Raw genomic sequence first — 22,368 nt, 5'->3', positions numbered from 1 at the left:
TGGGTTGGTGGCTTGGCGTGGCTTGGTAAGCGAGCGAATGCCCAAAGCCCAGACAGGCAGACCCACGTTCCCCTAGGTGTCCCCCACATGGGGCCGACCGACTCCAACGACCGAGTGCGCCTACACTCATGATCGACCGATCAATTGGTGGCACAGGCAACCTTGTCACCAAAAGGTATCTGCTGCTGCTGCTTTTCGTAACGTATTATTGCGATTTTTGCCAACGTGTATGGGAAGGTAAAAGTTGGCAGGTTCTCGTTTCCCTTCCCAAAAACGCAGTCCACGTCCGTGGGTCACAGCAGAGCAGAGGGATCGTTTCCTATCGCACTTTTAAGTGTGTTCATTTGCCCCCCAGCAGCGGGCTCGATCACGGTGACGTCATCACATCGACGACGTTGGGGCAAGCAATCGGCACAGGGACCGGACTTAGAGTTGGCAGGAAATTTGAGCGGGCTAGAAAATTTCTCTTTTAAATTGGCTGTTAGCTGCGCGACAGGAAGCCGGAATTGCATAAGCTTCTGGGGCTAATTTGCTTTCGGTTGATGGTTTTGCTCCTATTTCTATTTCTATCAAACAACACACACACACACATTGCTCTCCTTAAAACTGGTGAGTTTTTATCACATAAAACAGTTTTGTTCATTTAGCTCACATTCAACCATGCAAAAAACGGACAAAAAACATAAAAGCTTTCTTCTCTTTTTTGCTATAAATAAACACTGTTTTATAACTGCACTTTCAGTAAACGGTCCAAGCGACCCTGGACCTTGCCGGGATGTGTCGGGCTAGCCGCGTGATAAAGGGATTATTTTAATCCGCACAACACTCGTTTCCTTCCGCTCCGGCCGTGTAAAAGAGTGAAAAACACGAACCACACAACACAGAATATCACGTTGCGCACGTGCACAGTGCGGAAGAAGAAGAAGAAGTGCAACATGTAATTGGTCACCACCGGATGCACATTGCAAAACATAGCACAGAACAAAAACACACAGACAAATTTCACATGCAGAATTACACAACGCACAAAGCTCACACAATCGGTTTGGTCGCAATCATTCAACATTCTTGTGCAAAAAGAACTTTTTAACTCACTTAAATGATTAATTAAAAACACATTCAGTATAAACCACCTTATTTCCTTCTCGATTGTTGATAAAAAAGTATGTCAAAATTTATGTTGATTCGCTTCTTAAAAAAACTATTATGATCCGCGGACACACGCGCGGACCCTTTCTCTCGCGGACTTGCTGCGTCGTCGACCGCTCCCGTTAATGGTTGGCGTAGAATTGTGAGGTGACGCGTGCACAACACACTGCCCGCGATCCAACAACCACACAAAACCACCACCAGCACCACTACATGTTCAACCTTTTTCTATGTGTGCGTGAGTGATGGTGGTTGTAGTGGTGCTGTTTCTTTTTACAGCGCGCAACAGCAAACCCTGCCCTGCTTCAACGGTAGTCTCGTCGCGGGCTATGAATGGATGCCCATAGACAACAACTTCAGCTCAACCTACCCACCACCCCCCTTTTCTTTCGAAGTGTTTGTGCTTTTTTGTGCTGCGGCTGTGTGTGTGCTTAATGTTGTTGTTTTCTTTTGGGGGAGGGTGCATTTTAAAAGGGTAGTGGTGGTGTTCACACAACCAAACCCACGTTGACGCGGGGCGTTGGGACACTGTGGCCGCAAATCACATTGCTTTGGCGAACGGTGGTGGTGGTGGTGTGCGTTGCTAGCAACCCTCGCATCATCATCCCCCTTTTGGGAAACTGACACGACACACAGGCAGCCCGGGCAAAAGCCGTTTACGCGTGGACCGTTTGTGTGGTGAATATCAAACAAGGCTGCGGTGTGGTTGTAGGTGTTGCTGCGCGCCAGCTGTTTTTTACGCAGCAAAGACGCACTCACCACCACCTCTTTTTTATGCCACGGCAAGAACAAGCTTTTCTTGTTCAAATGACATTGCGAAAGCTTCTCGCGGTTTGCTGTGGAACAGAAACAAATCTGTTCGATCGGTTTTTGGTATCAACAGTTTAGATAAAAATGGATTTGAATTCTAAATCAACATTATTATGAAGTGTTGCACATGAATAAACCATGACTCATCGAACCGTAAATGGACAAACGAGAATGTGCAAAACTATTGCTCACTGCTAAAGTGTGCCCCCAGCTGACACAAAGAATAAGAAATAATTGTGGTTTGATGAGCTGCAAAGGAAGCATTGATTCAATTTAACGGTCGATTTACGTTCAAACCTGACACTTCGCTGACTGCTGTTTTTGTTGTTTGATGCATCATTTTTCTTTGGCCTTCGCCTTAGCTTTTCAGCAACAATTAAACTCGGGCAGTGTCGTGCCTGATGAGAATGCTTACCTGTAACGAGAAAAGAAGAAAGAAAGAAAATGTTTAATATTTATGTTTCCGATGTGGTTCACCGGACAAGCTGTGCGCATTCATTTCAGCTCGAACGCTTCGCAGACAGGTGTGTGGTGGTCGGTGGAAAGAGATGTACTAATTAAAAATGTGTTGAAAATATCGACGAAAATGCCAATCGACAGTTGGTTTGATGATGGACGAGAAAGTGCAATTTCTAACGACGACTAAGAAAGACACTAACCATGTGAAAATGCAAAAAATTGCACGAAAAAGGTAGTGGTAGTACAGGTGTCCCCCGAGATACGACTGTATTTGGGACCGAAAAAATGTCCCAAAGCAAGGCGTAAGTCGAAAAAGTCGTATGTCGAATATCTATGAATATAAAGTTTATAACCGAAGTTGAAGAGTTGGAATTTATGATATCGTGTATTTTATTTAAAATAATGTTCGATAATGTAATAATTATATTTTAAAAACCGTACACAATATAGATATTCAAGATACGGTAGTTGTGCAATCTTTGGAAATGTATGTATAACGGTTATCATCCCAGATAATCAAAAAAATACATAAATTTCTTGTCAATGACAACTTTTAACTGTCAAAATCAAAATCTTCGTAACTCGAGGGGGTCGTAACTCGAGGGGGTCGTAACTCGGGGGACGCCTGTAATAAGCTATTAACAGATTGGATTGGATTACGGGTTTTTCCAGGGATTGTCATAGTTGTTGGACACTTCCTTTACTCTTTCTTATTGGAAATGAACTTCATATATTGGAAATTGGACTCTATGGCACCCTTTCAGAACAGGCTCCATGGAAATTCCTATTAGGTTTGATTAGATTAGATTCAAACAAGGGTGCTATAGAGTCCCATTCCCATTACATTAAGTTCATTTCACGTAGCAAAGAATCAATAAAGTCCACAGCTCTGAGAACTTCTGGAAAACACTGTAAAACAATCGCAACAAATGTTGAAATGTTTAGTAATAAAAAAAGGTATTAAGGCGCTTTGAATGTTTTTTTTATTAAAAAAAGCTTGTTCGAAGATTTTCACGAAATATTACACACGATTGTATTGTTTTCTTGCATTTTTTTGCACTTCAGATTGAATTTTTTGCAATATCAACTGAACAAAATCAACGAAATTTCCCATCTTTTGGTTGTTCCAGCTGTCACAAACACTCCCGGAAGTCGCCTGTCGAACCGTTTCAATGAACCTCTGAACGTCAATAATGGTCCCACCAGACCAAAATTAGAATGCTCGTTTTCTGTTTTTTTGTTTGTTTGTTCCGCCGCTCCAAATTTCACATACACCAACGTAAAAGCGTCCGGGGCAAGATCGTTTTGCTCGATCATTCGAAAACAGACATATCCTCCGAGTGGATATAATTTTACGCAAATTTACAAACTTCTACCGGCCCCGCACCGTCAATGCCAATGCCAACGCACGGCGAGGAGGTCATTGGTGAGCCGAAGACTTAGCTGCACGCACGCACGAACCGCACGGTTTTCGCACTTTGCAGGCTTTAAATTAAATTTTGGCTAGCTGAGTGTGTGTTGTGCGCAGTTTTCCACTTTAACTGGCTCGATTCGTCTTTGCCAGAGAGCAGCAACAAACTCCGCGTGCGCTGGTGGTGTGTAGTAAGCAACGAACCTTTTTTTTGGTAGGGGCAACGAACTCTCGCGAAGTTCTTCGCATAAGCTTCACCAAGCGCCGCGAGTCAAGAGTCATGACCACGACACAGTTTTATTTTTTTATTTTTTTACCTTCTTCTTGAAGGTGAAAAACGGAAAACCCACCACGGTTGACGGGATGTCATACACCGGAAGCTTACATGCACACCGACCGTTATGGTACGATCATAAAGCAGATGATTGTAAAACAAAAATCTGGTATATTCTCTGGCAGTAAAGAAAAATAGCCTTTTTTCGAGTGGTGAAGAATTGATGCTATTGTTTTGTATTAACTCTGACCGAGTAAACCAATTTTGGGGACAATTTATTAAACAAATAAGCAGAACCTTTTAATGATAAATTTAATGTAGAAATTATACAGAGAAAAGTGGCACTCCTAGTCCATCTCCAACGCAAAGTAACGTTGAAACTCTTTCATTTGTTTTTAATTATTTTACGGTCAGCGAATGATTAAAAATTCACAGCCATGAAGCTGGCCAAAACGACCACCACCACCACCACCCTAATTCTCTAAATCACTCTTATGCTTGACAAACTAAGACATCATCATGGTCGCCTGGGTGGAGCGCACGAGATTGGCCATCAGGCGAGCAACAGACAGACACCGGTACTCTTTCTGGGAACATTTGTTATTAACGGTAAGTAAAGGCAAAGCAAAAACTAAGCAAATAGAACTCATTTACATAACATACACATATATACACATCAAACGGCACACGATAAGAGAGAGAGACCGGATGGGGCACGTTTGGTCGCGGTAGTTTTTACTCATCACCGCTGGTTAACCGCACAACTCTAACCGGTAAACACAAATGCTCGTTATGAAACTTACTTAGCAGAGAGGTGGAGAGAAGCATGAAAAACAAAAATTCAAAAGCCTCATCATGTTCATGTTTCTGCTGCTGCTGCTGGGCTTTAGTCTCAGTGGGAATTTTCAGCCAGCTTCCAGCGGGTTTTTTCGGTGCGTGTAAATATTAAAGCAGTACAAATGGAAGTAAATGCACAACAACTGAATTCCTGCCTTACACAAGTACAAGTACGTGGCAAGCGCACTGATATGCTCGCACCGGAACCATACCGACATGTGCCTAGTACAGCCCGGCCGACAGACATGCCGAGCAAGGGGGAAAAGCCTCCCATTTTCATGGCCATTGAAGCAAATTTGCTAGAACGTTGAACAGCTGCGCGTACGCGATATGATGTGGAGAGACAGAGAGAGAGGGTCTGAATTTGATTATTTTTGTTAACACCTGAAAAGCTCATTTCCCGCGCCTGGGGGGAGTTGCCGTTAAAGCGGATGAGAAGGTTAGTAACGATTATGAAAAGAAAATGCTTTTACAGGCAGGGCTCGTTGCTTACACGTCTTGGGCGTAAGCAAAACTCTTGGTTTGTAGTTTTAGAAGTAAATTTAAAATAAACAGCGCTTTCCGATTAAACTGTTCTCGGCTTGTTTTGTTTGACAAATGATTGACATTGATCGAGTGGACATTTCTATTGAAATTGCGCCGCAGTCAACAAAGCCACAAACATTCACCCAGATTTGACATCGAGCCGGAACTGCAACGATTAATTGGTAGAAGCAAAAAAAAAATCCCGGCAGTTTATGCAAGAAAAGGTGTCAGTGAAACAATCCCGTGGGTGGTGGACAAACGTTATTTGTGTGTTTGTGTGCCTGCCTGTGTGCATTTGCTTACTCAATTAGCTCAATGAAGCTGCGAAAGGAACGAAAGCGAAGGAGCAGCGATGGAGTCAAACGGTAAGAGGAGGTAAGGTCGTTGCGTCTGGGGAAACTAATGTGGCGGGGGTTAGGTTAGATGGTTAGACAATTTAATTATGAACCGTGGTTGTTGTTAAAATAATTGCCTTTATGTATCTATATTTTAACACATCGCAGACGGGACACATTATTGAGGATTGTCGGGAAATATAGGCTCTCCAGTGTGTGTGTAAGCAATATGGCACTAGTCAGACAGAAAGCAACCAGACAGAATAGACACACGGAGGCGTCAAGCAAGATTATGAAGTGTCACATAAAGTTCGCAAAACCACGGCTGACCTAGAAGCGAAACAGGAGTACAGTGAGGAGGGGTTGTTTTGGGGCCATTGAGTAACCAGGGAGGGTGGTGATCACAAATGTTAACCGAATGTGGGAGGTGGTTGACGGGAAGCAAAGGGAGGTTTGGGGGTTAACTGCTGCATTCCAGTAGGCATTTGCTAACAGACAATTGCAACCGATCGAAATGCGGTCGAACTGCGCAAAGCTCTGTCATTTTGAGTTACGCTAGTGTTGTGGTGTTATTAGTTTATGTTTGTGAATGGTTGTATTAGCGAGAAATCATGAAAAAGATGCTTCGATTTGTATAACAATTGAGAGAAAATTTTGAACAATTGCACAGGCTAAAACATAAATGCTGTCATCTTTTTGTGTTAGTAATTCTTAATTCCTATGTTACTAAACGTAGATCGTAGAATAGAATATAAAATTTATTAATTTATTACATTTACAAAAATTCTTGATATGTTTCAGTTCTATCACCAAAAACTGGCCATTCAATTTACCTTAAAATGATTTCAACCGTCTAATTTTCTCTCAAATCTAATTGAAAATGTAAAGAAAATCTTATTAAAAAAACTTCTACACAATCATACAAAATGAAACAAACAGCTATACCTATAAAGCCTGTGAATCAGTGCACTATTCGAAAATCGGTAGAACTACAGATTAATTCGTTTGTCTGATCGTTTGCTTTTTAACCCAATATTAACACTTTATCATTTAACCCTGGAAAGCAAATCACACAAATATATTAAAATAGACCACTTTTTGTTTTATCTCTAAATTTGTGAATGTTGGAAGGTTTTTCTGTTCATTAGCGCAAAATGATCATGCATGTTTGCACTTAATTTCATGATATTTTTGAATTTTGGTTTTTCAAAAGAACCATAGCGTCCTTCTCTTATGAACCGGTTCGTTCATTTTTTTTCACGTGAACTGAATTAACCGTACGGTTCTGGATCATTTGGCACACCTCTAGTTCAATCACGTAAGGAAATGTTGCAAATCGATAGTGGAATGTTGAAATCTTTCAATGAAATATGTCAATCAAATAGGGGAAATTTGAATGTTGGCTGTGGAGTTTTGCAATTGACTGTTGGGGAGTAGCCGGTGCAAGCGAACCGAAACATTTTACTTAATTTAACAGATTTGTCATGTTTAATTACAATACAGTAGCAGAATTTATTCATTTTATCTTATTTTCGTAAGGATACCTGAAAAATTCTGAAAATGATGTTTTACAGAGCACAAATTCAGTAAAAAAAATCAAAATGAGAAAAGTAATTACAGCCATGATCGTAAACACTTTAAACTGTTTTTTTTAATGATTTAGAAGCATGTTCATGTTTTTCTGGAATTTTGAGAAACTTTACACCCATGTGTTTAAAAACAAAAACTAAAACCAGGCATGTTTTGCTTCCCATTTCCTTTCATGGCTCTCGAAAGGAGCTTTCATGTTGCTTATAGTCCACAACACAGCAAACGACCACTCCCTTTTGCAAGAGCTTTTTTTGTACTTCGTGATGTACCACTTCTCCTTGTCCTTTGGGGAAGTTTTGGTCTACCCGCATACGGACCACGAAACCACAAAAGCACTACGCTGCCCTATGTTATTGCTCTCACAGCCCAATGATCGCTATGCCCTGCGACACATATTTACCTGGCGGTGGCGGCACCACACATTCCTGCCGCACATTTCAGCGCCTTTAGCGTCAGCACACACCACGAGAAGCAGCCGATAGGAAGAAAACATAAATCACGATCCACCGTGCGATCGGTAAAGGGTTCAAATGCCTTAAATGGAGTGCGCCCGTGCGGTGGACGACTAGCAGCAAAAAGAACATGTTGCACCAAATCACACTACGTGTAGCTCATAAAATCATCGATTTCACTTTCCATTTCGAAGGTGGTGGTGGTGGTGGTGGGAGATGAAATGTCTAAAGCTATATAATACAAGCCGGCACGACGACGAGAACCACCCAAAATGCACTCACACTTTTTGGAAAAGTCCCAGCGTTTCGTTTTCGTAATTTGCAACGTCATCATACACCGCAAACTACACACGAGCACGATCGGTTGCAGTTGATGTCGGCGACAAGATTAGCCCCGTGTTATTGGGAGGAAAATGATGAAAATATCCAGCTGTGCGCTGGCTGTGCACACGACTGCAAACAGTACAACCATAACAAGAGCGAACCACTTGAAGGATTATTATAGAAAATAGGGAAAAAATAGGAAAAACATATGCCTGCACTTGACGATTGAGGGAATAGAAGGGAAGTGAAGGAGGCTCTTGGGTGCACATTTTTATGAGTCAACATATAAATGAAGCGGTGTACCATTCGCTAGTAAATTGTGGCGAGGACCACCAAACGAGCCAGATCACATAACGAGCTGAAATCAAACAACACACTATAATAAGTCGTGTTTCCGTGTTTTCTTCGTGATCTGCCCTGCCATTGCCATACTTGGTGGACGGCTCACAACAGAAAGCATTTCTCTGAGTTTGGCAGTGTGTGAGAAAATTGGCCAAAAATTGTCCCAAAATGAGTTATGATGCGGAGTGATCAAACGATTGCATCACTAAACGAAAGGATGTTGATCTCTCCTTCCTCTCTTGGTCCGGAATCAATCTCAAATCCGGTGCAGTACACCGAAAGACTAAAATGGCAGCAATTTATGAACTCAAAAGATTAAAAAAATGGTGTGTAGGAGGCACAAGTTCGTTCCAGCGCAGCGTTGTTGCTCTTGTTTTTGGGGGCGAACGCGAAGGCGAAATTTCAATGACACTTGCACCCAGACTTACAGCAAACGAAGCAAATTGGCAGCTGGAAGAGAAAGCAGGGAGAGGGTAAAGAATGCCATTACCGTCAAGTGGAATTGCTGGTGGAAGCTGACACAAATTTTCAAGAACCTTTCTCCGAGAAGTGATCGTTTGCCGCAGCAATTCGCAGCGTTCGTTGCGAAGCATTTCTCCGCTCTTCGCGATGTGCTTTTTAGTGGAGGGAGAGCTACTTAAAATGTCTTACACAAAGACGTAATTTATGGAGTGAAGATTGATAATGTTGGAGAGTCTTTTTTGTTGGTTCTATTATAAGCAATTGGGGCTTATTAAAGGGATTAAAAATGTTAAATTAGTACCATTTTTAATGAATGTTTGGCCCCAATAAGAAGGGGGGGGGGGGGGGGGGCAAACATTCAGTAACATTCTGGGTGACAACCTTCATTTTTATTGCTCAAAGGAGCGAAACTGGAATGTCAAGAAATACCTGTGAGAATGTGATACCAGATACCAGGTCTGCTTGACACTTAGTTTCAAAATTATAGTCCTCCACTCCTCATTATGCCAGCGAGATCTCTCCCAAGCTTTTTCGCCCAACAAATGTCACATTCGTCATCGCCAGAACGCGTGTCTGTGCTCGCTGTGCAGAATGTTATCCGAAACCAAACCAAGAGAACAAACATCGACACGAGGACGTAGCACTGTGGGGTTCTGGTAGGTTCATATTTCTCCTGGTCCGATCCAAACAATCTGTCCCCGAGAGCTGTTTGTTTGTCGTTTGTTCCTTGCAAACACACACACACAGCCAAACAATAATAACGGAACGGAATCCGTTTGTTTTTGGTTCGGGGCCTCACCTTGCAGGGTTTTCCAGGAGTTCTCATAGGAGTGGGACACTTCCTTGACTCTTTCTTATTGGAAGTGAACTTCTAGCTATGGAAATTGCCCTTTTAGGACAGGCTCCTTGGAAATTCCTATTGTATTTGTCCAACAAGGGTTCTAAAGAGTCCAATTCCCATTACATTAAGTTCATTTCATGTATGAAAGAGTCAATCAAGTGTCCCATAGCTCTGATAACTCCTGCAAAACCCTGTATTAGCTAATGTCTATTGGAGAGACGACTTTTAATCACTTTTGGGAGGGAAGACATTGAGAAGAAAGAAAAAAACGTGTCGTGTGTGTTGTGTAAAAGAAAAAAAGAGCTGCACCTAGCTCAAATGCAATTAACGAAGAGAACATCACACACAGCCAAAGAAAAAGCGGAAAGAAGGATCCCTTGCGGAAGTCGAAACAAAAACACGTGTTCGGTGGCAGCGCCCCGTCATGCTACAGCCATTATGCAAATCTGCAGACAAATAGCGCACGCCCAGAGCCCCACGATTTCTTACTCAATGCAAATAAAAGCAAACACGGACAACGTTTCTTACTCCCAAAAACAGCGCCTTCCTGCCTGTGTGTGCGGTGGAATTTAATAATTATAGCTTCCGATTGCGATTAGAATTTCAACGGTGCTACCAGGTTTTGCGAAAACTACACACACACACGCACAACTTTGTTGCAATATGAAAACACACCACGCGAATATATCTGCAACAGCTTGCTTTCGTGCTTTCCACCCTTCAAGAAAGCGCCCGTTTTTGGCTTGCAATTTTCGTTTCTCCTCTTCTTCTTCTTCGGCTGCGTGACTTTTTATTGATTCTGATTTGCGGTACCCCGCAAGGGCCGTGTGCGTGTCAAAACTAAGCAATTCGACGTCCGTGTTTGTGTGTGTGCGTTTTCATTAAACCGGCAATTCTTCGAAAAATCGTTTGATTTTGGCCGCAAGTTTCAAGTATGGTTTGCAACTTTTTGTTTTGCGCCAAAACAGCAATCAGCGGGAGGAATTTAATTAATTGATGCAATTGAAACGACTGCATTAGGTTTTTTTTTTGTGTGAGTGGGTAACGATTATTGCTTTTTCTCAACCATGAACAGCGTTTACCTTCTCCCCTTCTGATTGAGAGTGAATTTCATCAATGAAATTATAATTACAGCTCGGGCTCAGTCGAAAAATTAGACGCTAAAAAGTGATTCATCACAAAAGAAAGTGCTGCACAAAATCAAGCCGTCACCACCCTACCACCTCCCAAACTCCTTTCCGCCAAAAGGCAAAATGCAAATGCACCGTATTGTGCACACGTGTTTGCATAATAAAGGCGCCGAAAAGACAGAGAGAGTGAGAGTGCTTTTCTTTATCCTGCGACTATCATTATCTTTGCCCATTATTATACCTTTATCGGGCCGAAAAAATCGTGACTGTGCTTGGCACACGAACGCTAATCAACTGCCTTAACGATGGCGGGCGGAGCTAAATGCTCAAAGCACAATCAAAGATGTAAAGCGTGGCTCCAGTGAGAAAATGAATTAAAAGCTCCACAAAAAAAAAAAACTAAAAAAAATGGGAGATTTGTATCGTTGCACAAAATTTAACCAACTCGCACGCGCCTAATGGTCTCGCAGGGTCTACAATCAATGTAAGACGACACCTTACTTCTTCAGCGTTGCTTGCTGCGTTCGATTCATTGCGTTAATGATGATGATCGATGCTATCGAAAATTAGGCAAGATATGCTAAATTTACCAACACACTCTGGCGGCGCCTCGCGGGTGAGCATACTTTATGGGACATGCTACAGATATTGATCAGCAAATCGGTAAATGAAGCATAACGCAGGCGCTTGGGAGCGAATGTATACAGCCCACTAAAACACCGGCAAATGGCACGGTTCGTTTGGTTCGTATCAAATGTGTCGTTACCTCACCTTTGATGATCGATCAGATCAGATCGGGTTGCTCGCATTACACAATGAGTTTGCTCCACCTTAAGGAGTAACTTAAGGCCCAACCACACAACAAAACAACAAGCGAAACCAAGAACAGAACCAATAAATTTTAGGATGAGTTGTTTATTCTAATGTCGAAAAAATAGACTCCAAAACAAATTAAGGCATCGACGAAAAATCCGGACTGGTCGGGTTTTCGATTTGTTGTGCCAGACGGAATTAAATAGCACTAAAAGATGATTAAAAATGCAAACTGCTCCACCTGAGCCAGCAGCTTAATCGATACAGAGACATAAAGCGCGCATGAAAACGGGTGTTACTGGTTTGGAGAGCTTTTAAAGTATGGTTTCGACGGTCCCATGTTTCATGTAAATGTTTGGTATCAAATTTTCAAACACACAGGTGCTTTGAGTAGCGTTTTTTATGCAGATTTTTATTTTTCAATCAACCTTTATTGAAAGAATCGATCTGTATTTGTATTTCATACACGAACCCAGAGCCCACTGGGTCGCTCCAGGAGGCGATCACTGATGCGAGATGAAGCGATATCGAATTCTCAAGGAAATCTTCCGACAGAAGACTGCAAGTGAGCGTACACTTTAACATTCCAGTCACGGAAACCCACACATGCCCACGCAAAACAAGTGCAGCGGAGAGACACACAAGGCTTCTTTCTTTCCGAAAAGATGATCATCAAAATGCAAATTTCAAGTGCACTTTACTGGTGCCGCAGCATGGAAAGCGGGTGCCGGGTCATAATATGCCTCTTCCTCTTCTCACCTGCTCTCTCACACTTTCAACCTACAGTGCATCCAAACACAAATGCAACAGCAGCTCAACTGGGGCACACGTACACAAAAGAACGCATTTGATTGATAGTGCGTGCTCTTTTGGAGGGGATGAAAGCTGAACCAGTTTACAAGGAACTTGTTCGCCACCCACGTGCGCGTGTGAGTGTACGCCACAGAGAGATGAGCCTTCACAGTCAATAAACATTTGAATTTGAATACTACAAAAAGGGTTGCGAGAAGTGTATGGTGCTTTCGAACTGCTGAACTTTACCCTTGACACTCTCGGCACGTCACGGAGAAACTGGAAGAGGTGGTTGTAAAATTGGAACGGAACTAGAAGCTTAACAATTAATCAATCTAGATGAAGATCTCAGGACTGAGGGAGTGGGTAATGGCAGCTCTCGTTTGTCTACCACTCACAAGGAAGAGGAAAACAAATCAGAAAACAAGCTAGTTTTTCGTGAGTGCACAAGGAAACCTTCGGTCAAGGTGCGCAAAGGTGAAGAGCACACACTGTTCTGTCTACCGAAACAAAGCTCTTTCTTCGGCGGTCCTACCGTTCGGAACTCTGGGAGAGGCTTAAAAGTGCATTACAGCACGAATGGTGCTGTGGAGGTTTCTCTGTCTCTCTCTCTGTCTCTCTGGCAGCAGCCACGTCAAAGATAATTAACGACACCGATCTCATTTGCATTCACGGGTTTCAATCATGGCGGTACGCGGGCTCACACCAAACGACGCCTTTCCGAGTGCAACGATGAATGGAAGCAAGACCTGATCAGACTTCAGTACCGGCAGTAAATTAAGAAAGCATCGCAACAGAGGGCTATTTTTTCTTCTATATCACCAGATTTTAAAAGGGAAAAGGTGAACGCGCGTAATAAAACAGACAGCCGCCATCCGTCAATTAAATTGAAAAAAAAAATCAATCCAAAAATACGACGGCAAGACGTGTCCACCCGGCGAGTTGTGACAGTTATAGGAAAAGTTCCTCCCAAAAAGGGTTTCTTTATAGAGAGAAAAAAGGGCAGCAACGGCTGGTGTGAAGCAAGTTGTCGCGGCTACATCTTGAAGGTCGTACATTAAACGTGTACTAAAAGAGCGTTTATATGTTAATATCAGTGGGCCAAGTTGTTGAAGGGTGTTGAAAGCTCTACCTGCCCCCAGAAGAAAGGCGGCAAAAGCCTACGCGAGAGAAGTTTAATGAGTGCCACCGTAGGGCGTGTAGTAGAGTGTATCATTTGGTGCTCCAATACGTTTATTCTCATTGTCAGCTTGGGTGACCGTGTTAGGACTGTGTTTGGGCGATGGCAGACCAAGGATGGCGGCTGGCGGCTAAGTGACAGCACGCGGACAAGTGTCTTAATTGTCACAAAAGGCAAACGGTATATGGTAATGGGCAGCGGGTAGAGAGTTGCGTTTCCTGTTTCAGAACCGAACGAAATGAATATCTATTTCTGGCTGATGTTGATCTGTTGCATGGACTTCAGAAGACAACACATGTTTCAGAAAGGGTAAAGAATGAAGATTTGATGTTATTTATAACAACTAAAATACAAAACGTCACAACTGAAGTGAAGATTGATGGATTACATAAGGAAATTCGGAGATAACTAACCCAAACAGGCATTGAAAGAGAAGACTGTCACACTTTGTCTTTTTGGAGATAATCTATGATAATTCTTAACACTCCAGGCACTTAAATCGTTAGCGAACTTAGATCAAGACATTAGTCACATGGTTTACAGTTTATAAGCTAAAAATTTAACTTTTTTCAGAGTTATATCTCGATAAGCGAGTTTACTCTCGATGACTGATCACTCTCCATGCCGATTAGATTATTCAAAGTTACTTAGATCACTCGTGAGTTTGATGACTCTAATGAGAGTTAAATATCGATGAGTGATTGAACTCTTCGCGTCTGCTAGAAACTCACGCAAAGTGAATTAAATCATATGTAAGTCAAGTACCTCTTTAGCGAGTTAACTATTGATGAGTGTTTTGCATGTCATCTGTTCCGATGACCAATTCTGACACTGTTTTAATGACTCATGACTCTTTCAGCATGTCCGCGTAGGACGTTACGCCAAATAGAAGGAGAAGAAGACTCTTTCAGATTAAGTTGATGATTTGATTTGCCATTGCCATGTGACTATTTTCATCATTAAAATCCAATATGCATTTGAAGGACGTTTGAGGAGACATTTCTACAGGAACATCTCTAGAATAGTATACGATTTCTCAGAGGCATGTGGAAATCATTATGTTTGTACTCATCAATCATATTTGCGTTATTTTTGAAAGGTTTTCAATATCTTCATGATGATCAAGGACACATTGAACCATCAGGCATATGTTTCGCAAGCATGAGCACCAAGGAATTCATGCAAATCACCATATGCTCGGCCCGTAAGATCATTGCCATTTCCCAAAAAGAGCGCTCACCACACCAAACCGTAACCTTCAGGGTCTCCCAAAAAAGGGTAGTGCACGCAAAACGAAAAGCGCTCCACGCTTCAAAGCACACACCGGCAAAACACACGACAAAACTGGGACACAGCGCTTAGATCATTCATCAACCAGTCACGTTTTACGACGGTTGCAGGTCGTCTTCGGGTCAGAGCAAAACATCTAGCGTACATCACAAAGGTTACAGACACGGGAGAGTACCGTACGAAGTACGGCGACAAGACGCCGTCGCTCCATATCGAGTTTCCGAAAAACTGGAGCAAAACCTACTGAACCTAACCCACCCAAAAGCAACTGGAATGCAACATGAGTGTGCACCACATGTGCACTACAACACATACTCACTAAACCTGATTCCCAGCCCATCGTGGCACATTCCTGTATGGCTGATTTTGGAAGATTACAAGCAGTACGGGATTGGACGGCAACATACACCGAGGGCGGTGACAGTGTGGTATATCACTTTTAATGTACAATTGAAAAAGGGGTGTTTTGTTGGAACTGTAACTTTTATTTATACTCTCTATAATTTTCTCTATAATTGGACAGAGTTTCCCCTTATGAAGTCTAACTTTTATCTGCCTATCCTAAATCCTATCCCGCTATTTATACTAAAATTTCCCTATCTAATCCTAGCTTAATTCATTTACTTCCTATGTATCCTTAATTCCGTCTTATGCCTAATTTCCTATGCTACCTATTCTATCCTTATCTTTTCGTATTAGCTATCCTATTCTAACCTATACTAACACGCTTCTACCAATCACAACTATTCCTATAAAGATAGCTTACTATAATTTCTGCTATATAGCTTACTATAATTATATTCATTACGCCTATGTGTATGCGCCACACCTCCCCCCTTTAGAAATGAAAATCGTATAGCATAGATTTTCATCGTTTGACTAACCTATTTTTATGTACAGTACTTTCCTTTTTGCTGTATTTGCTCACAATTGTACAATTTGGGTTTTGTATTTTAGAAACAATATATGGACCTAAATATAAAGGATCTAGTTTTCTCCTGTTTTCGTTCTTTAAGTACACCTCATCTCCTGGTTCAATTATTAGCGGGTTGATGCTGCAGTTTGGAGCGATGTGTCTTTTTTCTTTTTGCTCAATTAATTTCTTTCGCGCTACTTCGTTTGATTTCTGTAGTTTGTACTTTAATTCATTGTAATAAAGTTCGTGATTATACACAGGTTCTATTTTGCCTGTCACCATGTCTTGTGGGAGATTTGCTTTTCTCCCAAATAATAGTTCAAATGGCGTATAGCCAGTATCTGTATGTGCTGTGGTGTTGTAAGTAAACTCATAGAATTTGACCCAGTTATCCCAATCATCGCCATGCTCGTTGGTAAATGATCTCAAATATTCGTTTAAAGTTCTATGGTTCCGTTCTAAAGCGCCTATTGTTTGTGGGTGATAAGCAGTCGCAAACGTCTGTTTGATCCCCAGTGCTTCTGCTACTTTTTTCAACACTTCGTTGTTGTATTCTAGACCTTGATCCGACCGCATTTCTGCAAATTTACCGTATGTTAAAATGACATTCTCTATGAGAGCTCTTGCTATTGTGTTGGCCTCTTTATTTCCTGTTGGTATCAAGATTACATATTTTGTGAGGTCACATTGTACAGTAACAGCGTACCTGTTGTGCTTGGCTGTTTTTGGAAGAGGGCCCACTGTATCTATTGAAATTATTTCGAACGGCCTTAAGGGTGTCGTTGTTACTACTGGCTTCTCTATTGTGTGTCGTGTTATTTTGTTTATCTTACACATTTCGCAGTTTTTAACGAAGCCTTTTATATCTTCTTTCATGTTTTTCCATTTATATTTGTCTCTTATTTTTAGATAGAGGCGATATTGCCCAACATGTCCTCCCGAAGGTAGCATGTGATAATTGTGTAGAATTTCTTCTATTTCTTTTCTTGCTGTTATCCACTTAGGTGGTACAAATCCAATAATCTCGCAACCGAAAATGGTTCTATCTACGATTTCCTTAATGGTTTGAGGCGAGTATTGAGTAAAAATTTCGTCTTCCATGGAGATAGCTAATTTGTCTCTAATAAGCTTTTTTGCATAAGTACATAATCTTAGAAGAGCAGCCTCGAATGCCTGACTTCCATTCTGGTTTAATCTGATTATTGTACTTTCTAGTTCCTTGTTGTAGTTGTTGTTAAAAAGTGTTATTTTAATTGAATCTTTATTTATTTTTGACTGAATTTTTAATAATTTATTAACCTCTGATGGGTTCTCTGTGTTCCAAAATGCTGGTTTGTCTATCTTCTCGTTTGTGTCGTTTTGTGTTACAGGATTTGTTTCCTCTCTATTAGCTCTAGTCATTGCCCTAGTCTTTACTACTAAAGCTTGATTGTTGTTGGCCTCATTAGTGCATTCTTGCAATGATTTCAGACGATCAGAGGTTGTTACTATTCTTGAGAGTGCGTCAGCCCCAACGTTAGTTTTACCGGCTACGAATTCTACTTCAAATTCAAACTCCTCAAGGTCCAATCTCATTCGTGTTAGTTTGGAGGTCGGATTTTTCATGTTGAACAGAAAAACTAGGGGTCTATGGTCGGTACGAATTTTAAATTTTCGACCATAGACATAAGGTTTGAAATAATTGATAGCCCAATGTATAGCTGTCAATTCCTTTTCTATGGTTGGCTTGTTTTTCTCACCCTTGGTAAAGCTTTTAGAAGCAAATGCCACAGGATGGTCATTTCCTTCGCATATTTGCGATAGTATGGCCCCACATGCCGTGTCCGACGCATCAGTAGTGATAATGAATTCTTTTGTAAAATCAGGATATTTGAGGACCATAGGTGATAGAAGGTTGTTGCGAAGGGTATCAAAAGCATGTTGACATTCGGACGACCAATTGAATATTTTTCCCTTTTTTAACAATTCGTTTAAAGGTTTCGCGATTTCCGCAAAGTTACGAATGAATTTACGGTAGTAATTGCAAAAAGCAACAAATCTTCTAACTTCGTCTGAGTTAACTGGTTTGGGGTAATTTTTAATTGCTTCAAATTTGGATTCGTCAGGATATATTCCCTTGTCTGTAATTTTGTGCCCAAGGTAAGTAACTTCGGTTTGGAAGAATTTACATTTTTGAGGATTTAATTTAAGATTATAATGCCGTAGTCTATCAAAAACTTTCTTTAAATTATCAAGGTGGTGCTTAGTAGTGCAACCTGTTATGATTATATCATCGATGTAAACGAACGCGCTCTCAGGGGTTAACCCAGCCATTGCTATTGTAATCATGCGCTGAAAACTATTTGGGCTCACGTTTAGTCCAAAGGGTAACCTTTTGAATTGATAGTGGCCTGTAGCGGTGGAAAACGCAGTATACTTCCGCGATTCTTTATCCAAAGGTATTTGGTGGAAACCTGACATGAGATCTAGTGTTGTGAAATATTTTGCCCTACCGAGTTGATCTAATATTTCATCGATCCTGGGCAATGGAAATTTATCTGGCATTATTTTTTTATTTAATTGCCGGTAATCTACGACAAGTCTCCATTTTTTCTCTGTCTCTGATTTTTTCGGAACTAACAATATTGGGGAATTATAGGATGATACTGAATGCTCGATAATATCATTTTTTAACATTTTATCGACTTGTTGTTTTATTTCATCTGATTGGGAATGAATTTGTTTATAATTCGGAACGAAACACGGTATGTTGTCTTTTAGCTGTATCGATTGTTTGTAAAAATTATTAATGGAAATTTTATCTTCATTTACGCAGAACAGGTCTGTATATTTTGCTAGGAGGTTCTTTAAGCCACTTTCTATGTATTGTGGGACATTTTTCATATTTATGCTATTTATTATACTATCAAATCTGGTTATTTCCTTGTTACCAGAGGGTTTTGTAACATTATAATTTTTCACTTGATCGACTTGGGGTCTGAAGGACTTATGGTTGATGAAAATGTTTTTCTCAGTTGTGTTTATAAATTTTACGTATTGGTTTTCCTTCGATATGATTGAATTGCCACAAAATAATCCTGGCCTTATTTCTTCTGCAAACACAATAGAATCTTCGTCGATGTTTGGCAGTTTTACTTTTCGTATCACTTCACTTCGCGTGGGTAATATGAAACCATCATTGGATTTATCTTCTATGGGTTGGCAGACGGCCATGCCATTGTGAGTAAAATTGAGTAGCCAATGCTCATAATCAATTACACATCTATAGTTTGCAAAAAAATCTCTGCCCAAAATGCCATCTGCCCCAATATCTAATTCTTTTGGTATCAGGTGGAATTGGTGTTTGACAGACGTCTCTCCGAAATGTATTGTTGTAAAAGTAGTGGCTAAAGTATCTATTGTATGAGTAGTTATACCTGTCAGATTAATTTTGTTTTGCGCAGATATGTGTTGGTTGGACTTGATTTTATTTATTTTAAACAAAGAAACATCTGCTCCGGTGTCTATGATTAGGTGACTGTATTCTTCTGTTGACATTTCTACTCTTACTTTGATAAGGTTATTGGCATTTAGATTTATGGCTAAGATTGGTAATCGGTATGCTGCGGGTTTTCTTCTAAAAAATGTTCTTGTTCTGTGGCTTGTGTAGTGTAAATCCTGTTATTGTTTCTGTTGGTATTTCTGAAAAATCGTCGGTTATTGGTGTTGTGAAAATTATTATGTTGATGCCGATTATTTGTTTGCCAATTTGAAGTAACATTTCCTCTATTTTGTGACCTGTTGTACGTATTACGAGTGTACTGATTTGAATATCTATTGTCAAAGGAGCGATTGGGAGCACTAAAGTTTTTTCTAAATGCGAACACTTGTTGAGCTGAATTGTGCATTCTTTCGCTTTCTAGTGCCTTTTCTGTTGCATCTGATATAGAGGTGTACTGCCCTGCTTGTAATATAATCCTTGTTTCCGTGAGTTTGACCTTGTCAATAAGTGTTTCTATTCCTCGCTTGACTGCCATGTCGTTAGCCACTTGCTCCGGTATGTTTTGTTTGAGATACATCACTTTTAATTTTGTACATAGTATCTCCACTTCGTCACATAGGGTCTTCGTGTCTGTATGGCATATCGATTTTAATTCTGCTATAACCTTGTCGGGGTTTATTTTTTCTTGGCATCGTGATTTTACATCCTGTATAAGGGTTTCAAAATCAGTTATGTTTGGTGCTAACCCTAGTTGAGCTTTACCTGTTAATCGTGTTTTGAGGAACTCTACTAGTATCTGCTTCGTGTCTTTCGGAAAAAGCTTCCTTAATAAATTTGCTGAACCCAGAAAATTTTCTAAGCTGTCCGCATTTCCGTCATATAATTGTACTAATGTTGCTGCGGTTTTTATATCAAAATCCTCCATGGTTTTCCTTTTCCAACGGCGTAATGCAATGCTAATCTTAACAAGTGTTTTAAATTTAAATTGGACTTTATTTTGTAATTGAAACTTTATGTACGAATTAATGTTGTTGTAGCTGATATTTGCAAATTTAGTAATTGTTTCTAATTCTACTGGCGCCTCTGCTATCTTTAATTTGAATACTAAATTTTTTATTTTTTCGAACGTGTTGTTTGCAGTGACACCATAGTGTTCAATCAAACATCTGCGAAACTTTTTATCACCCGGCTTTAATTTTTCTTCAATATCTTGTAGTCTTTTTAAATATTGTTTGATCTTAGGTAACATTTAAACGAGCATATCGACTATTTTAAGGCAACGAAGGTAAATAATCGTGAAGGGGTATATTGAATAGTGATTTTTTTTTTTTCTATATATGTATGCATATATATTTAATTTTTTATATATATTTTTTTTTATAATTTTTTTTTTGCGCGAGAAAAAAAATTAATTGAGCAATTACAATTACAATTTAACCCTTAATCCTTAGCTCCTTAGTATAATTAAACCCAAAAATATTCTTTGTAACCCAATTCTATTTCACTACGCATATCCTACCTTACGGGGGGGAGGGGTCATTATCGAATTTCGCTGCTGCATTTGCCGTCCGATATTCTCGAACACTTCATACGCCGTCAACTGCTCTCGCCAAACGCCGTCCGCTGCTCTCGTTAATTCTCACCTTCCGCTGCCGTCGTCACAACACACTTCTCGTACCGCTCGCTGATAATGTGATGCACTTCTCTTACTGCTCGTTTCTCTCGTCGTACACTTCTCTTTCCGTTCACTGCTGTCGTCACACAGTATACTCCTGCCTTCAACCGCCGTCGTCGCACACTTCTCGTACTGTTCACTGCTGTCGTCACACAGTATACTCCTGCCGTCTACCGCCGTCGTCGCACACTTCTCGTACTGTTCACTGGCCTGGTGGTACACTTCTCATATTGTACACTGCACTCGCCGTACAGATCACTACTTTTGTCGCACACTTCTCGTACTGTTCACTGGCCTCGTGGTACACTGTACACTGCACTCGCCGTACAGATCACTACTTTCGTCGCACTCTTCTCATGCCTTCGACTGCTGATGATGATAGCAATCCACCACTCTCATTACGCCCGCTTTTACGCTATTAATTTTCTCACACCTCTGTTCTCTCCGACTATTACCGATCACTATTTGCCGTGGTGTGCTATTCCCGTACGGTTCTTATTTTTTTTTTCTCTCGCTCTTGACACGCATTCGATTTCACCTGACCGCTTGGGAATCTAGTCCTGATTCGACGTGATCCTCGGTCGTTGCTCCAAACGTCGGTCAATGTACTCTCAAGCACACTTGCTAGCTTCGGGTTTGCGTAGTCGAGGAATTACACACGTTACCGTTAGACTTATTTTTTTTTTTGTATACCGATGGATGTTTTGTTGTTGGTATTCTGTGCACATCCGATTTGGTATTGCGTGGATTTATCACAGATTCGTGTCGTCTTTGGATTTCACGATCACGGTCGCCATGTGGTATATCACTTTTAATGTACAATTGAAAAAGGGGTGTTTTGTTGGAACTGTAACTTTTATTTATACTCTCTATAATTTTCTCTATAATTGGACAGAGTTTCCCCTTATGAAGTCTAACTTTTATCTGCCTATCCTAAATCCTATCCCGCTATTTATACTAAAATTTCCCTATCTAATCCTAGCTTAATTCATTTACTTCCTATGTATCCTTAATTCCGTCTTATGCCTAATTTCCTATGCTACCTATTCTATCCTTATCTTTTCGTATTAGCTATCCTATTCTAACCTATACTAACACGCTTCTACCAATCACAACTATTCCTATAAAGATAGCTTACTATAATTTCTGCTATATAGCTTACTATAATTATATTCATTACGCCTATGTGTATGCGCCACAACAGAAGTAGCAGAAAAGCCGCAGCCGTTTACGCAACAGAGCAAGAGAAAACCCCTGAACAGGTACCCTTCCGAACATGC

General features: G+C 40.7%; 1 protein-coding gene across 8 annotated transcripts in view; it reads right to left on the bottom strand.

Annotated features, from left to right (window-relative positions):
• LOC1280252 (uncharacterized) overlaps nucleotides 1-22,368 on the bottom strand; it is a 107,686-nt gene that overhangs the window by 42,918 nt on the left and 42,400 nt on the right. For 2 of the 8 annotated variants that reach the window (XM_061661663.1, XM_061661669.1), the window contains exon 1: nucleotides 1,134-1,309. The exons of the other annotated variants lie outside the window; for them this stretch is intronic. The gene's annotated coding sequence lies outside the window, so the exon portion shown is untranslated. Of the gene's footprint in view, nucleotides 1-1,133; nucleotides 1,310-22,368 lie in introns of those variants that run through there. 8 annotated transcript variants of the gene reach the window in all.

This window comes from Anopheles gambiae, chromosome 3, assembly GCF_943734735.2.
Source record: "Anopheles gambiae chromosome 3, idAnoGambNW_F1_1, whole genome shotgun sequence".
NCBI lineage: Eukaryota > Metazoa > Arthropoda > Insecta > Diptera > Culicidae > Anopheles > Anopheles gambiae.
This window is presented reverse-complemented; position numbering and strand designations above follow the sequence as displayed.